Below are 26,157 nucleotides of genomic sequence, written 5' to 3' on the forward strand. Positions count from 1 at the left end.
TCGTTCTGCCGAGGTGCAGGGCTGGCTCCGGCCACCCGCACTGGGCCACCTTCGCACAAGAGCTCAGCTCTCGCTCCTCCTAGCTGCCCGAGCTGGGTCTCAGCCCAGCCAGTGGTATGGATTTAGCACCAGGAGCTTCAGAGAGGGCTGTGCAGGACCACTGCTCCAACAGGCCAGTGGGCATGGTGCTTGGGGCCCATCGTACTCTCAGGCGCTCACAAAAATGCTTAAATTTCTTTTTAAATCAGAAGAGAAGAAAAACTTTTAGGCTGAAGAAAATCTTTCAGTATATCGTATTAATATATGAAATCTTTATACCAATGCATTGCAAAATAATGATATAATATCAATATTTATTATTAATACATTAATATTAATTATATATAAGAATGTAATCAGCATTATAATTTATATATATATATATGAAGGGGCCCATGAAGAGAAAAAATGCCCACCAAAGTTATGATGATGTCATGGTGTGTTCCTGGGTACGTGATAGTGGTCTCCAGATCTTGCTTAGTTGCTGGGGCTGCCATAACAGACACCACTGACTGTGTGGCTTAAATAACAGAAACTTATTTTCTCCCAGTTCTGGAAGCTGGAAGTCTGAGGTCAAGGTGTGGGCAGGGTAGGTTCTTCTGACGCCCCTCTCCTTGTCTTGCAGGTGTCTGCCTTCTCCCTGTGTTTTCACATGGTCTTCCCTCTGTACCTGGCTCTGTCCTAATCATCTCTTCTTACAAGGGCATCAGTTATACTGGTTAGGATTAGGGCCCACCCTAATGACCACATTTTAGCTAAATTACCTCTTTAAATATCCTATGTACGAATATGGTCTGTTATGAAGTACTGGGGATTAGGACTTCAACTATAAACTTGGGGGGACACAATTCAGTCCTTAACAATCTTCTCACTTGAGTTCATGCTCTTTTCCTTGCAATTGCCTGTCTTCCTTCCCTCCCTCCCTCTTCCCTCCCCCTCTCCTTCTTCCCTCCCTCCCTCCTTTCTTTCCTCCCTCTCACTCTCTTTCAAAAAGAGAAGGGCTCTAAATGGAACATGCGCTGCTTAAGAGACACCTGCTCTCACATGGAGCCCTCCCTAGTCCTCTGTTCCCTCTGCAGAGCTGTGGTACTGGGGCTGTCCAGTGCTGGGCTCTGGGCAGGTTTAAGCTGCTAGATGGAATACAAAGGGCACTAGTGCTATAGAGTGGACACTGGTGCTTCCTCTACCTTTGGATGCCAGGGTTTGATCCAACTACATTCAAGGTGGGCAGTATTGGAATTCTGGGTTTATTGGGAGATGATCATGTATGTATAATATCCACATATGTGGGCTTCCTCTCCCATAACAAGACCCAGATATTAGAGAACTCTTTCCCACCAACTCCAGCACTTTCCACCCCATCCCAGCCACCTTCAGCTATATGGGGTAGACCAGAATGGGGGTCTTGATATTAAAATGGCTCCATTTCCTTAGGATTGAAAAAGTAGTGGATCCAAGCAGGTCTTAGTCTCCTGAATGCTGGGAATCCTTGACGTTTTACTAGGATTTTATCATGAAAGGGGAATTAGAGACTCAGGGCGAGAGCTCCCAGCCACTCCTGTTTCAGTGTCACCTGAGAGCTATTCTGCTGCCCTTGAAAATTAAATGCTACTTTCAAGTGTGGCTATTTATGTGAACTTTGTAAAATTGGCCTTTATTTTAAATGGGTCTTCCTGAGGTTAATCTAAAAATGAGGAAGAGGAGGGAGAGGATGAGGGGAAGGGGAGGTAGCAGCCGGGGCAGGACAAGGCAAGGCTGGGTCTCTGAGTTAGATTCCCTTTCGTCCTGCCCTGTAGTGTGGTGGCTTTGCCTCCTCTGGGGTCTCCAATCCCGACACGAGCCTTGGCACGTCTCAGTGATTTTGCCCCCGTGGATGTGCTCCAACACCTTGGTGGGTCTTATGATCTTGCCGTCAGATTTAGGACATAGGCTGCAATCATTCCAGAGCTAGAATCAGCCCAGCCTTGGCCAGACGGGGCCTGATGACTCAACTGGAGAGCAGGTGGTGCAGGAGGAAAGGGGCTGATGGGCTTCTATCAATCAACCCCCTCAGCTTGGTTTCTGTCAGTGGAAGAAGAGCCTAGGCTGGGGGACTTAAGGTCTGGGGTTCAGCCCCTCCTCAGAGACTCATTTCACATGTGGCTTTGGGTGAATCTCTTCCCTCTCTGGACCTCAGACTCCCCATCGTCTAAATGAGGGAGGTGGACCAGATGAGTTAATGGGTGCCCACTAGGTACCAGCCACTAGGGGAGGTGCTGAGGATCAAAGACAGGAAGATGAGCCCACAGCCTTCCTGCAGGCAGGTAACCTGCCGCAAGCCAGGCACGTTCACTTACTAACTTTACCCCCTGAAACGCATTTCTTTTGTATTTTTCTCGTTATGAAAGCAGTTCATGCTTATTATTTAAAAAATATATACAGAAGACTCAGCTAAGGAAAACAAAGGCAGAAATGATCCCCATAAATCTCACCCACCCAGAGACAGCCAAGGTTCGCGCTATGGTAGATATTCTTCCAGACCATTCCCTGTGACTACAGTTATGCACACTTAAACGTAGAACTAAAACAGGATCGTATATGCTATTTATCTTTCTCAGTCTTCGCAACCACTCTATGAGGTTGTGGTGGCATTACTTTCACCTTAGAGATGGAAAAATAGAGACTCAAAGGAGGTGGGGTAACTTTCTCAAGGTCGTAGGACCGTGATGCAACACCAAGCCAGGGTGACAGCAAGTCCAGAGCTCTTTCTCAACGCTCATGTCTAGGAGGGAGCCGGGCGGGGAAGCGAGGGATTGCTCCAGCACTTAACCACACCCCACAGGGGCCAGACCAATGCACTCACTTCAGGGCAGCCGAGTCAAGGGTCACAAAGAAGCTCACCCTTGAATGGTGTCCTCAGGAACTGTGGACTGTGCCAGGTGGAGAAGCAGTGGGAAAGATACTTCCGGCAGAGGGAAGGAAGGAGCAAAGTCAGAAGGGCAGAAGTCCACCAAATCCATGTTCCCTCAGCAAAGGGAGGCGGCCGGGGCGATGGGACACGCATAGTGTGTGCAGGGGAAGGGGCAGGAGGGGAGCCGGCAGGAGGAGGGCTGTGAACCATCCTTCTAAGCCGTTTGGCTTTCTCCTTAAGGTGAAGGGAGCTCTTTAGGGCTTACTGGGATATGAATGGATCTTTAGAGGAATGCTCTGGAGGCATCTGGAGGATGGATCAGGGCAAGAAGGGTCAGTAGTCACTCATCTGTTTGATCCCCTGACTCCAGATATCACCCCCAGGAAAGGATGGCAAAAAAAGAGGGGATCCAGGTCCCAAGGGCCTTGGGAAGGTGGCTGGATTCCCAAATACTCATCCTACGAAAACGCACCTCACAGACTGATGAAGGGCACGGAGCCTGTGACGTGTATGGCGGGGCCGTGGATATCTATCACTTGGAGGGAGGAAGGGGTCGGGGAATGAGGGGCTGATTGAGTGGCAGTAATCGCTGCTGTGTCTCATTTCCAAATCTCGGCTCAGCTGTCTGCCATCCCCAGCATGAGGCAAGGTCCCTTCGCTGCTTGGGATGGGGTTGACATGGTTTAAGTTTTCTCATGGGTGGTTATGTCTAGGAGGATTGATGTCCTGTGCTCCACTCAGTGGAGTCAAGCACTGGCTTCACCCTCACCGTGTCCCGTAGGCGTTAGAAAGGGCTGGGCGTGGGACAGACAGAGGGCTCACATTTATCAGGGACCTGGGCTACCACTGGAGCCTCCACACCAAGAGCCGGAGCTGCACCCATGACAGGTGCATGTGGTTGTGAGAGGAGAGTCAGTGAACGGGGAGGGGGCGGGGCGTTGGATGGAGCTGGGAAGCGTCAGCTGAGGAGTGTAGGCTGAGTGGCTGGAGGAGAGAACGAGGAGAGAGTAAGGCTACATCATGCCGCGGTGACAAAGAGTGAAGGTTCGTTCTCGCTTGCGCTGTGTCCTTTGTGAGCTTGAGTGCCTGTTTCGGTTGGAACTCCAGGATGGGACTGGATAGGACTTTACTGAGGGTCGTGCCTATGAAAGATGAAGGTGGAGGGGGCAGGAGAGGGCGGAGAGAACCGGCAACTATGATGCGGGTCTGAGACCTGTGAAAGGAGAGGTAAGGAAAGATTGGGCAGGAAGAGCCTGACTACAGGGCAGGACCGAGAAAGTCTGGAGCAGGCTGATGGGGAGCCCCCAACCCAAAGGTGCCCATCAGTGGAATCCCACATTGGGCAGGAATGGCCCAGTTCTAGTATCCCAGACATGGATACTAGCAAGGATCCACACACTCCACACTCTGAACCCAGGCTCTTTGGAGAAGCCACTGTCTGGAATGTCATTGGTCACTGGGACAGAGTTAAAAAGATACCCTGCGGGGGGGGGGGGGGGCCTCCCACTGGCAACTAAAGGCTCTAGTTCAGAGGAGATGCGTGTCAACTCCACTGGTAACCCGTCAGCCAGAGCTGATCATCTACCATAAGGGACCCAGCGAGTGAAAGTCCACTGCCTGCCTGGAAGCGGGAGAACTGGGCATATCTGAATGTAGGAATGCCCATCATAGGATATGAAGAAGAGGGATGGGAAGAAGAGATGGGTCAAGGGCACGATTGAAGGAAGGGAGGGGAGAGTGAGGAGAGGGCGATCAAGGAGTGAAAGGAGAAATGAAGGAGTGAATGAGCCAGTGACTGAAAGAGTGAATGAAGGACTAATAATGGATGAGTGTGGCCTAAAGGATGGAGCCAAGAGTGGGTGAGGGGTGAATGGATAAGCAGAAGTGAGAATGGAGAAGCAGAGGAGGGAGGACATTGGTCCTCATTTGCTTTGGAAGGGCAGCAAGCAACGTTTCTCTCCTTTTCTTCCCCTCACCGCCTCCAGTCGGGCTACATTTATCCCAAGAATTGCACCGACCAGCCACTGGGTGGTTGCTGCAGGAGCGGCCTCTCCAGGGCCACTGGGGCCTGGAGCACAGGCTGGGGAGGGACTGCCTTTCCTTCCCTCGGACAGCAGCCTGCGGTGTTGAACAACCTTGCAAATCATAGTCTGGGGCTGATCATGTCTTTGCCTGCCTCTTGCAGAGGGGGATGAAGGCTGCCAGCCTGCTGTGGCCCCTTTAGATGCCCCGGAAATGCCCTTTCCCCACCACTATCTCCCCGATGCCTGGAATCCACCCAGTGAGGTTCCCTTTGTGGCTTAAGCCTCGCCCTCTAAGAAGTCTTCTTTTAAAAGAAGGAAGCCTCTAACTAACCCCACTCCCAATCACTGAAGGGCGATCGTATGCGGGGCACGTGGCAGCTGCTGGGGTGAGAGACCCGGTCTGAGCCCTTGACGAGGACCCTGGACATGCCTGCAGAACAGTTGTAGGATGACCTTGGGCAAGCTCCTTCCTCCCTCTTTGCCTTAGTTTCCCCACCTGTAATAGGGAAGGAGTTTGGACAGATCGTATTTTATACAAGAGTGGGCATGAGATACTGAGTGATTAGTATAGTTAATTGGTTTGATAGTTAGAGGGGCGCTGAGTGGCATGACTTTTGTCCTCATACACAGGAAACGGTCCTGCCTTTGAGATTCTGAGGTTGGCCTGCTGGTGATCTAAGCCAGGCTGCCGGGTCTAGATTAAAAGATTGGTGAGAATCACTTGGACTCGGTTCCTGGATGCTCTCACCTGGGTTTGCTGCTGAACAGCAAGCAAGCAGTGCCGAGGCTGGACCCAGAGCAGGCTGCAGAGGTGAGCACGGGTCCCTGTGCATCCTTACTTTGGAAGTGTGCCCGAAGTACAGAACTCAGCACATCCTGCACAAAGCAGGGGATCTGCCAGGTCCCAGGAGCCCAGAACTGCAGGTTCACTGCCTTTTCTATAGACTTATTACTCAAGTACAGTATATTTCCAGAACAGATCATGAATAGCAAATGTCCACCTCGATGGAATTTCACAGAGTGAATGCACACGTGTAACCGGTACTGAGATCCAGAACGCGAAACAGAACGGAAACAGATTGCGGCCAGCATCCCAGGGATCGCAGCGCTCCTTTGTGTCTGGCTTCTGTCTCAATATTGTGAGATATCTCTAGGTTGTTGGGTCTGGTTGTACTGGACTCCTTCTCACTGTTGTTGGTGCTCCCTTGCGTGTCACCGCCTTTTATGCCTTAGGCTGATATCGGTGGTCCAAGGTCTGCCTGTCACCTGGAAGGCAATGCCTTGATGCCCTGTAGTTACGCTCTTCTGCGTCCTACCTCTTACTGGATCCTCAAGCTCGCAGGAGGCCTGAGCGTGATCTATCACAGGCAGCAAACTATTGGAGGGAGGAGGCGAAGGCCAGAGCCATGAGCTTGATGAGCTAAAACCAAATTAGTAACACCCTTTGGGGGTGGGGAATGGAGCAGAGGGTGGGAGGCGCATGTGGCCCCCTCAGGTCTGGAATAAGCTGACCTGGGCTCCATCACTGCCGCAGAGGTTGGCGGCTAGGGCTCCTTGGAGCGCCTATGATGGAGTAAGGGGAGACATCACCTGGATGTCGGACTTCTGGCCACCCGGCAAAGGAAGGTGTGTGCGGGCTAGGACGAGTAGAGAGGAGGGCGAGGTGGGTTGTCACCTGCAGGCACAAGATACTGGGGCCCTGAGTGTGCAGATGGCAGCAGGATACTGAAGCGGTCAGATGGTTAGGACCAGTGTGGGGACAGGATGGGAAAGCAAAGAGGAGAATGAGAAAGGGCGTGGCGGAGGTGCAGCCATCTACAGAAACGGGGGCTCCGGGTGGGGGTCTCCCAAGCAGGGCCCCCTCTCCTTCCCTCTTAGGCCTTCCGTGCCTGGCACAGGGTGGGCCCACTGGCAGTGTTAATGAAAACAGGTGACATCCCTCCCAGGTGGAATTTCCACGGCAGGGCCTGCAGAGCAGGTGGGGACAGTGTCTCCCCCACCTGCCCACTGATGGCGCCTCCGGGTCGTACAAGCTGCCAGGCGGCTGCAGGGTCTGGGCCAAGGTCTGGCCCTTGGCAGGACGTGGGGAAGGAGGCAGACTTGAGCCCATTAGCTCCGTGCTGGTCTCTGGAGGGCAGGCAGGGGGATTAGCTGGCTGCTTGGCCACCTGCTGACTTTCCAAGACCACCCCTTTGGGACTCGATCCAAGGAAGTGAGTGATGCCGTCATTAGATGTGAGGCGTCAGCAGTCCTTCCCTCCTTCTCCTCCGTGAGGCCGGGTGAAAGGCGGTGGGCTGGGCCTGCAGCTCTGGCTTCCAGCCCAGGCTCTGCTTTTGCCCCGAGTGTGGCCAGGGACACGCCCTGCATCCTTCTGGCTGCCTTCCCATCTGTAGAACCAGTGTGAGTGCCCTTCTATCCGGGGGTCCTTCCAGGTCCCATCCTCCAACAGGTGACAGTGAGGGACCAGAGGCAACCGGTTCTTCCCCCAAATGGGCCAACTTGGGCTCACTTCCACATCCGCTCAGGTCCCCTCTCCCTCCCTGCCGACAGGTGCTGTAGATGGGGGCTGTGATGGCCATGACTTGTCCTCAGTGGAAAATGACAGCCAGGAGAGAAGAGAAACGTTAGCAATCACCTGCCAAGCACAAATTGAACTGACTAGTGGTGGCCCATTTTAGGAGGGTGGGGTGGGGAGGTGAGCAAAATGCCAAGGAGAGGGAGAGGCACAGGGGTATTTTCTGTGATCATACGAACAGTAGGCACCGCTGACCAAGGGCCTCTTAATCTGCACCAGGCACAGTACTAAGGACTTAACATTACACAGCATCTCGTTTCATCCACAACACCAAGGACCTGTGACCCAAGGCTCAGGGAGTCAGAAGGTGGAGTGAGGCTGCAGTGCAAGGCCCTGAAGAAACCGGCCGCTGCTCTTCTCCAGGCCCCCAGGACGTAGACAGTGATGGAGAGAGTGCTCTGTGTTCCCAGCTAGTCCCCGGCACGTCCCCTTCTGGATCTGTGTGTCTTTGATGGTCATGGGGGGATGGTTCTGAAACCGGAGTAGGTTCAGTGGCTGGGAACGTCAGTCAAGTGCTCAGGTGTGCCAGAAATGGGATTTCCTCATAACAGAAAGTAACAATTCACTTTCTGTGTCTGGTTCCCATTCTACGAAGGGGATACACACAGGGCCCTGTGCATTTCTGGCCCTTTCCTTCCTTTGGGATGTGTGAGTCCTGGGAGCCTATGAAGGTGATGGGGTGGGTGGGGCACCTGGCTTCCTGGACGTGTCCTTCAGGCAACGGGGCCTCAGGTGTGTTCCCCGTAGGTGGTGCTGAGATGTGGCTGCACGGTCTGTAAGCCGCCAGCAGCCTGGCGGTGTCCTCTGCTGCTTTCTCACCAGGCTTGGGCACTCACAGAACCAATGTGCTCTTTCTGATATCCACTGGGGCATGAAAACCTGTGAGGCTGCCTGACGCCCCATCTGCCTAGACATATCCTTATTTTCCAGAACCTCTCCTCCTCCCCAGGTCTTTCTGGCCATGGGGCCCAGGCTTTCGTCTTCTTGATCGCATGAATCGATGTGGGAATTTTGCTACCTTCCTGGTGGGGGAATGGGGGTGTGTAGGGCTCATCTCTCTGGGACCTCGTGACGACTCTTTTGATATCACTCCCTACAGTTTCCCCTTCCCCTCTGTGTCCAGGGAGACCCAGACATGGGATCTGGGAACTCTGGCTCTGATTCACTGTGTATCCTCCACAGCCTTTTTCAGAGACCATTAGTCTTTCTGGTTTCTGATGGGATGGCTCTCTGGAGTTCCACACTAGAAAGAGATGTCCAGTATCTGTTTCCTCCAGCTCCATCCTCTCCCTGAGGCAGTTAGACAGACCTCCAGGGCTTAGGTGAAAGAGCTTCTGCCTGGAGAACACTGCATATGTAGACAGAGGCAGAGGTCCGAGGGAGGAACCATGCCGGGCCCATGGAGACAGAGCAGCCGAATCAGCGTCTTCTCCGGACCTCCATCCCACGGCCATGGCCCCCTCGTCCAGGGCTCAGATGTGCTCCCATGGCACCTCTGATCTGTTCCATTCCAGTGGGCCTGGCAAACAGAAGGAGCTCCCCACAATGTCACCGGGGCCCCATATAAGCTCTGGAGCCACCAAATCTGTTACTAATTTAAGTGAGACTCTAAGGGGAGTATTGAAGACCCAAATGTACACCCTGTGTGTCAGCAAAAGGAAGTCTGCCAACAGACAGGATCCAGAATCACAGCAGGTTGTGGGCCCCACCTCCCCCCCGTGCCAGACTTGGTACCCATTCCCACCTGTAGAGTATCTTGGTAGACCTCATGCTGACCTGGTGCAGCTGGTGTGACAGTGGTTCTTTTACAGATCAGGAAACTGAGGCTCAGAGGGGTGAAGTAATTTGTCCAAATGAGAAGAGCAGGGTCTGGTCTGTCTGGTCCCAGAGCCCATGGTTTTCCTACTACACCTCATCATCTGAGAGGTTTTTTGTGGCTACTAAAAACTGGCCACCTTTTGGCGAAGTTCAGTGTCCTTCTGATTGTGGAGAAGAGAGAGGACACATGACGAGGTACTGCGGAGTGGGCTTAAAAGGCAAAAGGGGAGCCCGTGCCTTCTTTCTACCTCAGCACCCAAGCTAACATCTCCCTGTGTCCGCTTGCTGCATGGGTGCAGGGCACGGTGTCAGGAGAAAGGCCAATCAGACATGGGGCATGGATTCATGCCCCCGGACCCCACTGCCTTCAGAGACCTGCCAGGGGAGGGTGGTACTGTACCACAGACCCTCCTGTGGCTCTTCCGAAAGTGGGATCCGTGACATACCACATGCCACACCTGGGGGCCTTTGGTAGACGTTATGGGAACAGAGGTTTCCATGATCAGAGAGCCTGGGAAGGGACTTCCCTGGTGGCGCAGTGGTTAAGAGTCTGCCTGCCAATGCAGGGGACACGGGTTCGATCCCTGGTCCAGGAAGATCCCACATGCTGCAGAGCAACTAAGCCCGTGCACCACAACTACTGAGCCTGCGCTCTAGAGCCCGCGAGCCACATCTGCTGAGCCCGTGTGCCACAACTCCTGAAGCCCATGTGCCTAGAGCCCATGCTCTGCAACAAGAGGAGCCCCCGCTCGCCTCAACTAGAGAAAGCCAGCGCTCAGCAGTGAAGACCCAATGCAGCCAAAAATAAATAAATTACAAAATAAAAGAGCCTGCGAAATACTGACTCAAATGAGGTTAAGTGTGTTTCCTATGCAAGAATCTTTAGAGGCTTCAATATGCATTCTGCTTCGTTACTCTCCCGAGGGGACTGTAGAATCTGGGCTCTCCACTTCCTCCTAACTGCAATGCAAAGGGCATTCTGTGTCTGCAGCAGTACCCCTTTTGGGAAACAAGGCTCTGATGGCCAGTAGAAAAGACTCCCTAGGAAGGACAACAGACAAAGATCCTGGGTCTGCACAGGAGATGGGGTCTTGGGTCCAGGGAGGCAGCTTCTGGCTGTGTGAGTCCTGGGCTCGGAGGGAGGCTTAGACTTGGAGGTGGGGACCTGGGTGGGAGAAGGGTCCTGCAGAAAAGCTAGAGCCAACTGTGGAGGGTGGCACCTTCAAGGACAGTGGGTGTGAAAAGGACATGGCCCATTTGGCTGAATCTTTCTAGCAGGCTTAAAAGGGAGAACAGACATCGGGTTGAAAAAAGAGGCTAGATCAGTTCTTCCGTCTTGGGTCTGATCACAGCAGAATTCGGGAGCTTAGCGTGGGAGCCTCCATTTAGAGACACCTTGCCATTGATTTCCTGTGACCCACTGAATTCAGACATGAAGGTGAGCGCCTGGCCGAGAACCTCTCTGCGAAACCTCAGGCCTCCTCTTTGTAGAGTAGTTCCCTCTGAACACTCCTTCCTGACGGGTGAGTGGTACCCTTTTCTCTCCGACATTCTAAGACCCCCGAAGAGCCTCTGCTTTGCTCGAAAGCCAGGAGACAAGAGGAGGCAGAAGCACATCTTTTCGATCCGAAAAAACCTGGATGCGTGCAGCTGAGAAAGCAAAACTGTTAATTAAAACCAATCTGGGTTCTTGCCAAGTGGGAGAAAGAGACTCAGGGCCCGGAGCCTCGGTGGTCGGAAAGAATGAAGTGGTAGTGGGTTATTTATAATCCACTTCTGGCACTGTCTGTGTGCTCTTTCAGCTCAAGGAAATGCTCCCATCCCCGAGACAGACATCTGATCGTTATAATTTTGTGTTTGAAGACAGTTTTAGCCTGCTGCAGACACACATAAAATCTGCATCCGCCGCCCAGGATGGGGGACATAAAAGTTCTTTAAGAGGGTCGTAGACCTTCCTGGGATGGAATCCAGGCTGTCTCCAGCTCTGGCACAGGGGCTGGCTCCTGGGCCTCTGCTCACATGGGTCCTGCCCTCACCTGTCTCTCTGCCCACTGGGCAGAATCTACCCCATCTTTGAAGGCTCATCCAGACCTGTCTCTTGCAAGGACCCACACCGAGTCTTTCTTCCTTATCTTAGTACTTTCTCTCTGTGCATTTTTTTAATCCACACTTGATTTAATTCACTTGACGTTATTTTGTGCTGCCTTGGTCCCTAGTTGCCTCTTGTATATATAACCATATACTGAATGGGCTGAACTCGATGGGGTACGAACAGAAAATGGCTTTATTTTTCTCCCTTCAGTGCTTTCGCCATGCCAGGCTGGATCTCTTTTGCCTCCCCTTGATGACACGGCAGGCGCATACTGGAGCATCCCAATCATTTTCAGGCACAGAACAAATCTTACTCTCACGTATTAAAAAGGTCCAGCCCAGCCCACGCATAGCCTCCCTCTCCATCCAGCTCAGAGTTTCTCTCTCCCTGCAGCTCAGGCCTGACCATGTGGACGGGTGGAGCCCTGCAGTGGCCTGGGGATGGGTTGTCCATTCTTTCTTTCTTCTTCCTTGTTTGCTGTTATGGGTTGAATTGTAGCCTCCCCCTGCTGGCCCCCCCCAAATGATGTGTTGAAACCCTAATAACTACTCCCTGAAAGTGTGACCTTGTTTGAAAATGGAGTCGTTACAGAGGTAAGCAAGTTAAAATGAGGTCATTAGGATGGGCCCTGATCCAATATGACTTGTTTCCTTATAAAATGGGGAAAGTTGGACTCAGAAACATATACACAGAGGGAAGATGACCTGAAGGCACACAGGGAGATGACTGTGTGACTGGAGGGATGTGTTTACAAGCCAAAGAACACCAAGGATCGCCAGTCACCACCAGAAGCTGGAAGAGCCAAAGGAGGATTACCCCTGAGAGCCATCAGAGGGAACACAGCCCTGCTGACACCTTGATCTCATACTTCTAGACTTCAGAGCTGTGAGACAATTGATTTCTTTTTTTTTTTTAAGCCACCAAGTTTGTGGTATTTTTTTTATGGATGCTCTAGGAAGCGATTACACCCATCTTTCTGCTTCTCGTTTCTCCAGGGCCCAGGCAAAATGAGGGGGGAATGGAGGAGGGGGGGCCCTATCTTTTCAGATGGCCAGGGCTGCCTAAATTCTTGCCTGGCTTTCAAGGTGTCTGTCAATGCTGGGTATTTTGTGGGGTGCAGGTGTTCCCTTGGTGGTCCTCTGCCACCTCTGGGGTGGTCCCCATCACAGCGTTAGAACCGGGTTACCTTCTGTGGCCTCCTCTTGGTCCTGGAGAAACTCACATTCTCTTTCCACAAGCCAAGGGGGTCCTGCAGGCTGTGCAGCTGTGCAGCTTGCCCTTGACCTTACCGTCCTCCAGACAAGCTCTTGTCCTGAGCGCTCTCAGCAGGACAGGCTCAGTCCCTACTCAGAGAGGTGCCCTCCACGCCACCCATGCAGCAAGCGGACACAGGGAGATGTTAGCTTGGGTGCTGAGGTAGAAAGAAAGCACGGGCTCCCCTTTTGCCTTTTAAGCCCACTCCGCAGTACCTTGTCATGTGTGCCCTCCACGGGGGCTGTGTGATATACTCGCTGGGAAGTATCTGTGCCCGGGGGTGGGGCTGGGGTTTCCTCAGCGCCGTGGGCCTCCAACTGGGGAATGCACTTGTGTCTCCTCATCTCTACAAGAGGTTCTCCAGAGCCCCTGCTGAAAGCTACGGAGGTGCGGGGAGTAGTAACGCCGTGGCACCTTACATAACATAGAATTGCCCTCACATGCTCACACAAGTTCCCCTTCTTCCCTTAAATAGGCTGTATGTGGGCTGAGGAAGTGAGGAGGAAAACATGGTAGACACTTCTCAACAAACATGGGGGCGGGACTCTGGCAACTACCATTTGGAATGTGGGGATATTTGCCACCGGCCCCTGGCTTTGGGGTTTCAGCTGAAGGACTGCTCTTCCCACCCTTTACATAGATGAGCAAGTACTGTATGTGCATGAGATTAACTCCTTCCTGAGCACAAGACCCCCAATCTCTACTTTTTTCTACTTTCACCTACAGCCACTGGGAGAGAGGGAGGCAGTGAAGCCAAGGAGCTAGGATCCCAGGCTCTGGAATCATAGAGACACAAGTTCAAGTCCCCGCTCACACTTAGTCAGCTGTGGGTCTCAGGTAAGCAACCCAGCCTTTCCAAACCTCTGTTTCCTCAGCTTTCATGTGGGAATGGAGGGTAATGAAGAAAGGTCTGTGGTGGAGTCAGGCAAGGGGAGCCCAGCCACTGTCCTCTGTGTTTGGGGTTGGTCCCCAACCTCCAAGGATGTTGAAAGTGTGGACCTGACACTGGCGAGTGCTGTGGACCTTCTCCTCCAGCAAAGTGCATGTATGCAAATTTTGTCATATATGATTCAGGTTATGAGTTTCTGGGTGCTGTACAGCTGATCACCAAATTGCATGGAATTGCTCTGAACTGTTTAGGAAAGGAACAGCAGAAAGAGGCCAAATAGATATCGTAGCCTATTAGGATCCTTGAGCCATCTGAGATGAGGACTAACTGGCTTAGCTCTTTGAAAAGCTCACGTCTAAATTCCTGAGGAATTTTTGCCCCACACCCCCGTCCCACAATGCATTGGGCCAAATCCAATCTCACCCAGGACTTTTTTTTTTTTAAGTAAATTTATTTATTGATTGATTCATTTTTGGCTGCTTTGGGTCTTCGTTGCTGCACGCGGGCTTTTCTCTGGTTGCGGCGAGCAGGGGCTACTCTTCATTGCAGCGTGTGGTCTTCTCACTGTGCTGGCTTCTCTTGTTGTGGAGCACGGGCTCTAGGCGCGCGGACTTCAGTAGTTGTGGCACGTGGGCTCAGTAGTTGTGGCACACGGGCTCTAGAGCGCAGGCTCAGTAGTTGTGGTGCACAGGCTTAGTTGCTCCATGGCACGTGGGATCTTCCCGGACCAGGGCTCGAACCTGTGTCTCCTGTGTTGGCAGGTGGATTCCTAACCACAGCGCTACCAGGGAAGTCACTCACCTGTGACTTTTTAAATTAAATCGTTCTTGTGCATTTAGCTCAGTAATGGTGCAGGCTCAGTAATTCTTAAAATTGACTAATATATGCATTTTAAAGGGAAAACATTATCACAGACCCCCAGTGTTGACTAAAATTATTTTGATCATATTGTTAGTTAAATATATACAAACATAAAAGTAAGTATAAATTCCTTATGCTTTTAGCTCTTACACAGCTATAATACCAAAACACAATTACGAATTTAATGCAAACAAAACCACAAAACTATTAAAATTCAAATTAATGGCATTAATTTAATGTGACAGATGATGTTTTGCTGAGAGTAAAACAACCAATGTTGGGTTTAATAATAGAAGGAGGATGTCTTCCCATTTTAAGTTCTGCTTGTTATCGACTAGATTGTCTTGATGTTTGAACATGCTGGGCTGTCATTAGAGTGATTGTCAATATTATTAGTATTTTAATATAGAAATTTTATCAATATTATTATTTCTCATATGTTACAGTGGAGAAACTTTTAACCACAGACCTAGGATTTTGGTGGGCCCATCAATTTAATAGAGCACCCGAAAATATAACAACTTAAAAATATTAAATATATCCCATTTAGCAAGACAGTTTCAGTTGTGTACCTTTACTGCTAGTGCTGTCTTGCAGGTCATTATAAACTAAGATGGCGTTCGCTCCAGCACCTGCGTGCAAAGTGGTGACTATGATTCAGCCCCCTTCAGCACAGAGCTGATTGCACGTGGCCTGTCAGCGTCCCCTCTACTGTTTGATGACTCAATCCTCCCTCTACTTGTCTCTATTTGAACAATCTCTAAACCTTTGTTTGCACGGCAGCCCATGAAGTTATTTGGCCTTCATTTTGCAAAAACGTGATCGTAAACCCAAATGTAAACTTGAGCTCTGAATTCCAGAGGCTTTATTTGGTTACATGATCATCCACGTCAACCCCAATAAGGTCACACTAACACTGTTCCATTTTTGAAATGAAAACATCAAATTAAAAAAATTTCTCGTACCACCGAGAAACCTCTAATGGTATATTTGTGGATCCCACTTTGAAATCCCTGGTACATTTAAAAGAGCTCTGGTCTGAGAATCCAAGGGCAGATTTCAATTGTAGGTCCTTCATTGACCAACTGTGTTCTGTGGGTCAGTGCCTCCCTCTAGACTTCATCTGATCATCACCACTAATTGTCTTGCATTTTGGTCATTTTCACACTGACTTCGCCTGACCATTCCACGAGGTCAGTATGACTGTCCTCAATGGACAGATGGGGAAACTGAGACCCAGGTACACAACTAGTGAGTGAGGAGATGGGCCTAGAAGGCAGGTGGTCTGATCCCACAGGCACCACATGGCAGTGATTCGCAGGACTGAGGCTTTTCCTGGAGCGCCACAGTTCCCTGAGGGACCGAGGTCTTGGGACCCGCACCTCCTCTCCCCACCCTCACCCACACACATACCCGGCAACAGAGCAGAGTTCTGGGGAAAGTAGAACAGCCTTGATTCATCCTTGCCATGCCTCCAATGACCCACATCAGCCCTCTGCTCAGCTCTAGACAACACCCCTCCCACAAAATGACAAGTGATATTTTCCCAAGTAAAAGCTGAACAAGGATCCTGACAACTGAATTTTCCCGATGGATCAATTCATGTTTGCTTATTTATTTGTTTGGTGAAAAGACAGGTATAAGTCTATAAATCAAATCATATTTTATGCACACACATGTATATATGTGTCTGTGTATAAAAGTATATCCCTGTATATGTATGTGTATATTTGTATGTATATAATAGACTTCCCTTGGTGAAAGAGGATGGTACCCATAGATGCACACATACATGCATACATGCGTATCAAATGCATACATGTATGTATGTGCCACATGTATACTTTCATTGATTAAAGAGAATGAAATTTCCTGGAATTGGAACTGTGTTAGAAATATAGGATTTGTGGTTGTATTTTTTTGTAGCTGAGGCACAGATCATTAGGGAAGGGTCTTCAGAGAGCAGCTGTATCCCTGGGCCCTTGACCGCTGACCTCTCCAATTCTTGGTGCCAGGGAGATTGTAGCTGGGCTTCCTCCCTTTGGAAACCATAAAGACTCCTCATCTTATCTCAGAAGCCCCTGTGGACACCATCACTCTTGAGATCCTCCCTCCTCCAGGCTTGATGTGTGTCTGTGTCTGCAGCTCTGACAAATAGAGAGATGTCCAGGGCTCTCTGGGGTTTGGGCTCCAGAGGGGAATTCCAGTTCAGACCTAGGGAACTCTGCCCTTGGATTTGTTCTATTCAAATGCAAGGAAATAATCTTTAGGAAGGGCCCCCTTTAACAACCCTCCCTCCTACTACTCGTGGATCTTAAGTTTTTAAAAGATTTTTTTCTTCGAGAGAGAGTTTAAGTAATAATGAACTCATTCTTTCATTTTTATGAAACAAAGACATTTATACTTAACCATCAGAGATTCTAACTGGCATATGGCTCACGCTTATGAGACCTACAGAGTTGATAGAGTAGCAGCTAAAACAAAGACATGTGACATTTTAGTTATTCACTCAGCCTTGCTCAGGGCACATGTACAACTATCATTAAGCTGTTTGAAATAGCGCTATTCCAGCATCTGTGCATAGAATATACGAGCGCCCACCAGTCCAACATTGTGTCTCAGGAGAACTCGGGAACAAGTAGGTGAATGCAAGCCCGGCTATGCTTGTTCAAATGCAAGAGAACCCTGCTAGTGGCCGGAGCTACAAAGGGGGAGACACTTCTTTGCTTTTGAGGCGTTCCTGGTCCATGAATCAAGGCAATTATTGGGTCCTATAGCCTACTGGATGCTTTCATTTTTTAAAATGGGCTACTATGTGTGGAGGGTGGATTGGGGGGGAAAGATCGCACAGGGATTCCCTAAGGAGGCACCCTAAGGATGCTGTAGTACCCCTGGGGACTCTGTGTCACTCCTCATTTGATAGCCAAAGCCCAGAGCACCTGTCCTGTCTGGGGCCGCCCAGGGCTTGTATTCAGTTGTTCTTGGTCCTGAGTGACAGGGGCCTTGTATCACTGGGCATAGGGTCCCCAGGGGCCTGGGCTTTCAAGAACAGCAGGCCTGCCTCACTCAGCATTCTGGCCCCAGCTCTCTTGCTCTTTGTGCTTTATAGGTTGTGCTCACCTCCGCTCTGAGAATTGGCCATGGTTTCTGGAATCCCAGCCTCCTGCCCTGCTCTTTGCAGAGGTACCTTTATCCCCACTCCCCCCAGCAGTTCCCCCATGAGCAGCTGCTGGCCCAGGGTAGATGCCCAGTGAATATCTGTGAGTTAACTCACTGAGGCCTCCCCTCCCTGGCCTAGCTGCCGTTGCCCCTAGACTGTGGCCCTTTGGTCTCATGGAAGTCCTCTCTGTGGACTGCAAGGCTGGCAAAAAGTCACCATCTGCCCAGCAAGGGCCCTGTCTAACTTCTTCTGTCTTTAGTTCTTTCTTCAACACAAGCTTGTGCTGTCTCCTGAGAAAGTCTAGAAGACTGGACAGATTCCCAGATGCAGTTACTCACTCGGGTTGGTCTTAGCAGACCCTTTTACTGGCGATCCCATTGCAAGCTTCTCCTCTAGCAGGAGGGAGCACCCGTTAGAAATGTAAATTCATCGCGGTCTCCAGGTCCTGCTTGGCCATGCTGTGGTCAGGCCTCCTGCACTTCTGTGGGTCAGATGATATCCTTTGTCAAGGCAAAAGGCAACAACAGTCTCCGCGTTAGGAAGAGGAGCTGCCTGGGGCTTGGGCCGGTTGTTCTTGGGGCACAGTGACAGGGGACCTCTTATCTCTGGGTATCATTGTCCCTGAAATTTAGTTGATAATGACAAAAGCCAAGGTGGTAGGTTTTAAGAGTCTTTACTGATCATTGCTTCCGAAGCCTTCAGCATATGTGGGCCTCTGGTAAAAGGCGGGGGTCAGAGCCAGGAGTCAGCTGTGTGGGTGTCAGGGCCTGGCTGGCCCATGTGCTGGGGCCAGGGAGAACGGCCCACTGCCCCCTTGCTTTATCCAGGAGAATCTGTGAATTGGATCTGGTGGGGGGTGGGTGACGTAGGTTGGGTTCCCCAGGAAGCAGTCTCCGAGAAGGGATTTACCGTGCGAAATGCATCTCAGGGGGCGTTTGTGACAAATTCCTGTGGGAGGGAAAGCAGGTGGCAGGCCAGGGCAGGGGAGAAGTTGAGCTGTGATGCAGGCTTGGTGACAGTCCTGACAGTCCCAGAATCATCTGAGCTCAGTTGCCCACCAGAGTCATCCGCGTGGGCTCAAACAGCCGGCTTTCTGCACCTTACCTCTATCAGTCATTGGTACAGGGCATCCCAGAAAGGTTGTGACCTTGGGCAAGGCAGCTCTCTGGAGCTCAGGCAGCCCTGAGGGGGCTGACAGCTGAGGGCTGCACTCCCAGCAGCTGGAACAGAGTCCTTCCTTGCAGGGAGATGTAGGTGGCAGCTTCACGTGTAATGAATATCATCAGGAGATTGGAAACCGGGTCCTGATTCTGAAATTGAGAGGGGTGGGGCTTTCCTTAAGTTCAAACAAGATTCCAAACAGCAACCAGAGGGCCAGGGATAGGGTCAGCTCTCCAGGGAAGGGCAAGGAGTAGCAAAGACTAAGTGGGGCTCCAGGGAAGCTGGATGGGATTCTGGGGAGGAGCAAGGAGAACTAACATTTACTGTTCCCTCTGCGTGGCTGGTCCAAGGGCTGCAAACCAAGGAACAGGACAAAGACTGGGCAGAAGGCCAGTGTTGGGGAGCCCAGGATGACACCAGACCCCTCTCTCTCGGGGAGGACGGGATTGGGGGGTGGTTCAGACTCTTCCCGCTACTGGCTTAGGTCATGATAGAGATTTGTTGTTGTAAAGACTCGAATGAGTTAAAGCATGGAAAGTCCTTAGCCCTCAGTAAGCATCTCGGTGCTGGTGGTTACACTTACCACCGTTATTCCATGCGGTGGAGTGGACTGGGCAGGGCAGGGGTTGACACCTCAGCAGGAGTTTTCATCGGTTATCTTACTGAAAATGCTGATTGAGCTCCCAAGGCATTCTGGGGGAAGGTGCACCCTACAGGTAGAGCAAAGGTAGCTGTGATCTTGCTTCCAGTGGTAAAAAGGCCTCTGACTCCTTCTCCCTCCTCCCTTACTGTTCCAAACATTCACTCATTTATTTATTCAGCAAAATTTACCAAGCACACTGTATGTGCCAGTGACTGCTGGTGCAAGAGAAAACAACAGGGACAAAATAGACCTGCCTCCACTGGGCTTATGTTTTAATAGGGGGAGAGACAACAAACAAACCTCCAGTATGTAAGCTGCTATTAAATGCCGTCAAGAAAAAGAAAGCAGAGAAGGGGAGTAGGGAATGCCGTGTGGGGCTGGGTTTGTAATTTTCTGTAGTGTGGACAGGGAAGGACACTGGATGAAAATGATATCTGAGCGACAACACGAAGGCAGGGAGGGAGGAAGCCCTGCAGATGTCTGGGAGGAAAGCATTATAGGCAGATAAAAGGACAGGTGCAATGATCTTGGGTAGGGAGTGAGTCTGGCCCGTCCATGTTTAAGGAATGGGAAGGGGTGGGGGAGGGAGCCAGGCGAGGCTTTGGTTCTTGGTCTGAGAGAGCTGAGGAAGACACTGGGGGTCTGGGTGGAGGAAGCACAGCATCTGACTTCTCTAAAATGATCCTCTGGCTCAGGGTGGGGTATGGACCACAGGCTGAGAAGAAAGCTGGGGGATGAGGCTGGAGGCTATTGCAGTAAACCTGGGAACGATGGTGGGAGCTGGACAAAGGAGAGGAGGAGGGAAGGCATCAAGGCTTAGATTCCAGGTCTGTTTTTAAGGTGGAGCCCACAGGATTTGGATGGAATGTGGGCTTTGAGAGAACCAGAGGAGTCAGGGAGGTTCTAAAGTCTTTCGAAGAGTTCTATGGGGATCCTTTGTGTTTGAAATGTGTTTGAGGCACCCAAGTGGATCCAAGAATCTGGAGCTTGAGGGAGAGGTCCAGACTGGTGAAAAAAAAATCCCTGAGTCCTGGTAGTACCAATGGCATTCATGCTATGAGGAGGGAGCAGCTAGATCCCCTAGGGCTGCACTGTCCAGTATGGTGGCTCCTAGCCATTACCTGGCCGTTGAGCCCATGAAACGTAGTTGGTCCTAATGGAGATGTGCTGAAAAGGTTACATACACACCAGCTTTGGAAGACTTAGAACAAAAAATGTAAAATATCTCATTGATAATAACTAGATTGCTAACATGTGGAACTGACAATATTTTGACTATATTGGATTAGATGAAGTCTATTATCACTATTAATCTCACCTGTTCCTTGTTACTCCTCTAGCGTAGCTACTAGATAATTTCAAATCACGTCTGTGGCTTGTACTGTAGTTCCACTGGACAGCGCTGACGCAGGCGGTGAAGTCACAGCACCGAGCCCTTGTGGCATCTGACATTTAGAGGTTTGAGGAGACTGACCCCCGCCCCGTGTCGGGTAACTGCTGCAGGTCTGAATGGAGGGGACTTGCTCGTGAGCTTGGGGTTCATTGAGCAAGGTGAAGGTCACCAGGATGTGGGGAGAACTGCTCTGGAGCTGTGGGGGAGGTGGGAAGCCTGATCAGAGTGGCTTCAAGAGGGAATGAGAGGAGCGCAGCTGGGGACAGGCATACAGATGTCTCTTTCTAAGAGTTTTGCTATGAATGGATAGCAGGAAAGTTGGGGTGATAGCTGGAGGGGAGGGTGGGGTAAAGAGCAGTTTTATTTTTGACGTAATGTGGATGGTAAACATTTATGGACCACTTTCTATGGATGATCATTGCCTTAAGTACCTTGTACATATTAACTCAATCCACCACCAACACCGTGAGGTAGTTACTATTTCTTCTCATCAATTTGCTGATGAGGAAACCGAGGTACAGAGAGGTTAAGTAACTTGCCTAAGGTCAGATGACAGTTTAGTGGCAGAGCCAGGATTTGAACCTTGGCAATGGGACTCTGAGGCTGTAGCTTAACCACCTTGCTATGTGCATCCTTCCACCTGATAGGAATTCAAGGAGAGGGGAAAATCGATGACACAGGCTAGCGAGGGGAGGCTTGCTGGAATGTCGTCCTTGAGAAACGCAAGATGGATGGGGCTGGGTGGGCAAATGGAGGAGTTGTCCTAGCTGGGAGCACAGGCAGGCAGGCACAGGGCAGGATGCTGTAGGCTGGTGTGCCAGTTCCTAAGACAGCACAGCCCTCCCCTGAGTGAGGGGGTGGAGGGCTTGCTGGAAGTTTGCAGGGGAGGTGCTCCGTGAGCCAGGAGGGAAACACTGGGGCATTGCCTGGCAGCTCAGGGCCCACTTAAGACTTGAGGCCATGAGTTCAAAGTCTAGATTGCTTTTCCTTTGCTTCTCCTTAGTGTCTCCGGGCCTGTCCTGCGCTCCAGGGCTCACTCGTGGTACATGCTGGCCACCGAGGGTGCCCAGCCAGCGGGATGATGCGGAGGCAGGGCTGCACTGTGGGCCACGAGAGTCCACGACTCAGGGCGGTCTGTGGCCAGCTGAGCGTGCTCGGCTGGGGAAGAGCCTGGCAGCCTGACCTCCGGACAGACTGAGGGCTGCTGGTGCTCAGAGGGCTGCAGACGGAGGCGGGGCGGGAGCCAGCATCAATGAGCAGGGCCTCCCCAGGCTTTGAAGGGGCCCGTGGTGAGCCTTTGAATTGCTCCATCTGGGGCCCGAGCTCTGAGAGGCTGGTCCCGGTGCTCGACAGTAAACTGTGGGGGATGGCCTTCAATTACAGAAGCGTAGCCAACCAAATCAGCTTTCAGATAAATTATTTATGCCAGGCCCGAAAGGGAGGGAGCTGGGCTGCAGGAGCAACGTGTTCATTTTAATAACACGCCTGCAAAGTTGCAGTGCCCTGGGAGGGGAGGAGTATTGGGTGGAGGGGGAGAGAAGAAAGATGATTAGATTAGAAGCGGCCCTGCTGTAAATAACACATAAGAAGGGCATTTGTTTCTTTTTAGAATGTCTTTTGTATCATGTTTTATACAAGGGAAAAAAGCATAATACAACATCTACGAAATGTTAATGAGGGTTATTCGCTGTTTACCTAGGTTGGGGGTTTGAAGAAAGGGCTGGGCTGGGAGGGAGAAGATTGGATTCCATGTAAATGCAGACATCAGGGAGTCTGGAAGGCTCTGGAACAGGAGCTGGACTGGAGGCATGCTGTGTCCCGATGGAGGGGGAAGGAAAGGAACAAATCCCAGGGACTGGAATGGTGTTTTCTGTCTTGCCCAGAAGCAAGCTGGTGAGCCTGGGTGGGAGGGAGGGTCCCAGGGGGAATGCAGGTTGGGTGACTGGGGGAGTCCCTCTGCCCTGAAACCTGGGGGAGAATGACAAGCTAGATGTGACATCTCTGCCCCCCACAGGTCACCTCCCTCCCCCAACCATGGGAAAAACAGGCAGAAATGAGAAGAATGCAGCCTGGTGCCCTGGGGAATTAGCTCCTGTCTGGGTGGCAAGTACAGGCACTGCCGCCAGGTTGATGAGTGCTTGGGTTTTGGTGGCACAGGTGACAGAGAGGCCTCCCTGTCACTCTGGAGGTGTAGACAAGAGCACAGCTGTCCTTCCCTAACGAAAGGCAGTGCTCTGGGGTGTCAGGAGGCACTCTGCAAATCATCCCATGAAAGAGCTCAGAACCTATTCCTCCTACCTCCACTCTGCTGTGAGAAAGTACTAAGAAAAATAGGCTGCGTTAGCTGGGCTCGGATTTCAGCTTCCCAGGCCATTTCTTCATTCTTGATGTACTTTTCCTCCCCTCTGTTTTCCTCCGTAGTCACCACTTTGTGATCAGTGAGGCAATCAGGCAAGGCTTCTTGGAGGAGGTGGCAGTCGTGTTGGGCTTTGAAGGGTGAGAAGGATTCCACAGGGAGAGGAGGAAGATTGTTGTCATTCAGAGAGTGGCAGGGACAGTGGGCGTGAGTGAGACATGGACCCTTCTGGGTTGTGGGCTGATGTATATCTTCTTGTATCCTGCAGACCCTAGGTTGCTGCACTGTGTCAGCCCATGGTGCTGCCATGTGAAAGGGAACCACTTGAGGAGCTGTGTAGTGCACAAGCTGAAGGGCTGTACATGGCAGCCTTACCTGTACAGCTTACATGTACGTGATATATGCCTAATATATCTTCTTCTGAATGACTAAATGAAGAACATGCATGAAGAATAATTTGTTTAATAGCAAAAGAATCTGTACAGGTTTCAACTATTGTTAATTCTGTGAATTGCAAGTGACAGAATCCTAATTCAAATTGGCTTCAGAAACAAGATAATTTATTATTGCCTGTAACTAAAAAGTCCAGGCCCCAGAGGTGCAGTCAAACTTCAGGTGTGGCTGGGAGCAGGGACCCATAGGACGTTGATAGAAATCTGTTTCACTCCATCTCTAGGCTCTGTTTGCCTTTATGATGGTTTCATTTTCAGACAAGCTCTCCCTAAGAGGTGGCAGAGACGGCCAGTTTAGGAACCCGGGCAGTAAGCGAACCTCTTTCCCAATAATCCCAGCAGAAGTCCTGGCTTGGGTCTCATTGGACCACTGTTCACCTGCCCACTTGTAAGCCAATCACAGAGGTGGGCGTCAGATGGTGTTAAGAGATGTAATACGCCGACTGGCAGCGCCAGAAGCTGGGGGCTTGGAATACCCCCGAACCACATGTGCTGGGAGCAGAAGAGGGTGCGTTCCTCAAAGAAAATGGAAGTTCTGTTACCAGAAGCGGGGAGAATGGATGTTGGGCAGGAAAAACAACAGATGTCCCCTTCTGCCGCAGAACCCTTTGGTCAAGTAAAATCTTACTGGGAAGCCAGGCATGCCAACCAAATAATAAGTGGGGATGCTCTGGGGATGCCAGCTTGCAGGAGGGTATGTTCGGAGGAGCCCTTACTGCCTGAACGCACCTGTGCATTTTCCATGCTGCATTTTTGCAAACACCGAACCCCCACTTGGTAATGTATGACCTCCTCTTAATCACCTGTCCCAGCACCATCAATTAAGCAGAGACTTTAAAGGCCACTTTCCCGCGTAGCTAGTCCTGCTTTATTCCTCCTCAGAGGAATAGTGTTTTCTCCACAGCATAGTGTTTTCTAAAGGGAACTCCACGTCGTTCTTTTGAAATCTTCTGGAAAACTGCGCGTTCAGAAAATATTGCATATTATCCTTGTCATGGAGAGCTGTGAGGCATATTAGCATTTTAAAGGCTCTGAAAAGTTCTGCAGTCACCTGTTTAGCTTTATTCAGCTCAGGGTTTCCCTAAACCAATTGTCCACAGAATCTGCATTTCCCTTTACCTAACACTGGAGGACTGGATATTTCCACTGCATGCACTCTTGGTGATGCTGACGGGGCACCTCGCACCTGACTTGCCGTTCCATGCTTACTTACTGTGACTCTCTGACACAGCGTTTCCTCCATCCAGGCTGGGTTTTCCCCTGGGCATCCAGATCCTTACTGGGCCTTGGTGAACAGGCTTTCAGTTGGACAAATGATCGCTGAGCGTGGTAGCGCCCCTCAGAAATGAAGGGAGGGCTTCTGATGGGGGTTCACGCCTCTTCAGCCCCCACTAGTGCCTTGCTGTGGCTGGCCAGGAGTATTTTCCCGGTTGATAGAAGAGCCAGTTCACAGGTGACTCCAAGGAGAGGCTATTTTCCAAACAGGGGAAGGTGACATTCTCAGCACAGTAAGACGCAGAGGGCCTGGGACGGTACCCAACGTCCGGCCCGTCATTCCTACAGTGGGCTACGGGGCTGGCACCAGGGCTCATGGCGGGAACACCCATATCTCTCAGGGAGGTCCCTGAAAGGGCAGCTCATATTCCATAGGCTCCTGGGCCATGGCTGCTGTCAGGGGTAAGTCTGTAGGGTGGGGTAGAAGAAGTATGTTGGCATGGTTCTTCTCCCTGAGAAGGAAGGTCAGAGGGGGCCGTATGATCCAGGGAGGACCCCCGAAAGAGGTGGGCAGGGCAGTGGATTGAAATGGGAGAAGGATGTGAATGGGTTTAGAGAAGCCCAGCTTCACTTATCACTTCCCAGCTGTGCACATGACTTAACCTCTCTGGTCTTGGCAGCCTCAACTGTGGAATGGAGTTATGGCTTTTCCTGTCACCTGGCTCTTTGAGGGTTAAATGAGAAGGTGTGTGCAGGTGGTTTGCACCTATGAAGAGTTACACATACAGGAGCTACAGTTACAGAGCTCTGAGCCCTGTTTTCTGGGAGGCGAGGGTGAGGGAAGGAACAGAGGTAGGGACCCATCAGAGATCGTGTGCCCTGAGGAAGGGGAAGCCTTGGCGAACAGTTCCTGGGGGAGAGGATTCCCCAGGAATGGGCTTGGCAGGTCACTGCCTTGGTTCTACATGGACTGGAGGTACATGTTACTGGTACTGCTGCGGGCAGGAGCGGGTGGTGAGCGTTGGGGGCATAGTGTTCAGCCTGTCAGGGTCTCAGCTTTGACTGCTGGCTCCAGAAGGAGTTGTCTCCCATTCTGCTGTCCCTCAGTTTTCTCACCTGTGCAGTGAGTAGAGACCCTTATCATAGTACAAGGAAGCTCGTGGCATTCTTCGCGGCAATATGATCTATAAAGCTCAGATGAAGGGGGCCAGTGTCTCTCTGACAGAATGTGGGGATTTCCGTCAAGTGGGAAGAGGATGGGTTTGCAATCGACAGGCCTGGTTTTACATCCCTCCTTATCCAGTGACCAGCTGTGTAACTTCAGGTAGCTTCCTG

This window comes from Phocoena sinus, chromosome 16 (assembly GCF_008692025.1).
Source record: "Phocoena sinus isolate mPhoSin1 chromosome 16, mPhoSin1.pri, whole genome shotgun sequence".
NCBI classification, from domain to species: Eukaryota; Metazoa; Chordata; class Mammalia; order Artiodactyla; family Phocoenidae; genus Phocoena; species Phocoena sinus.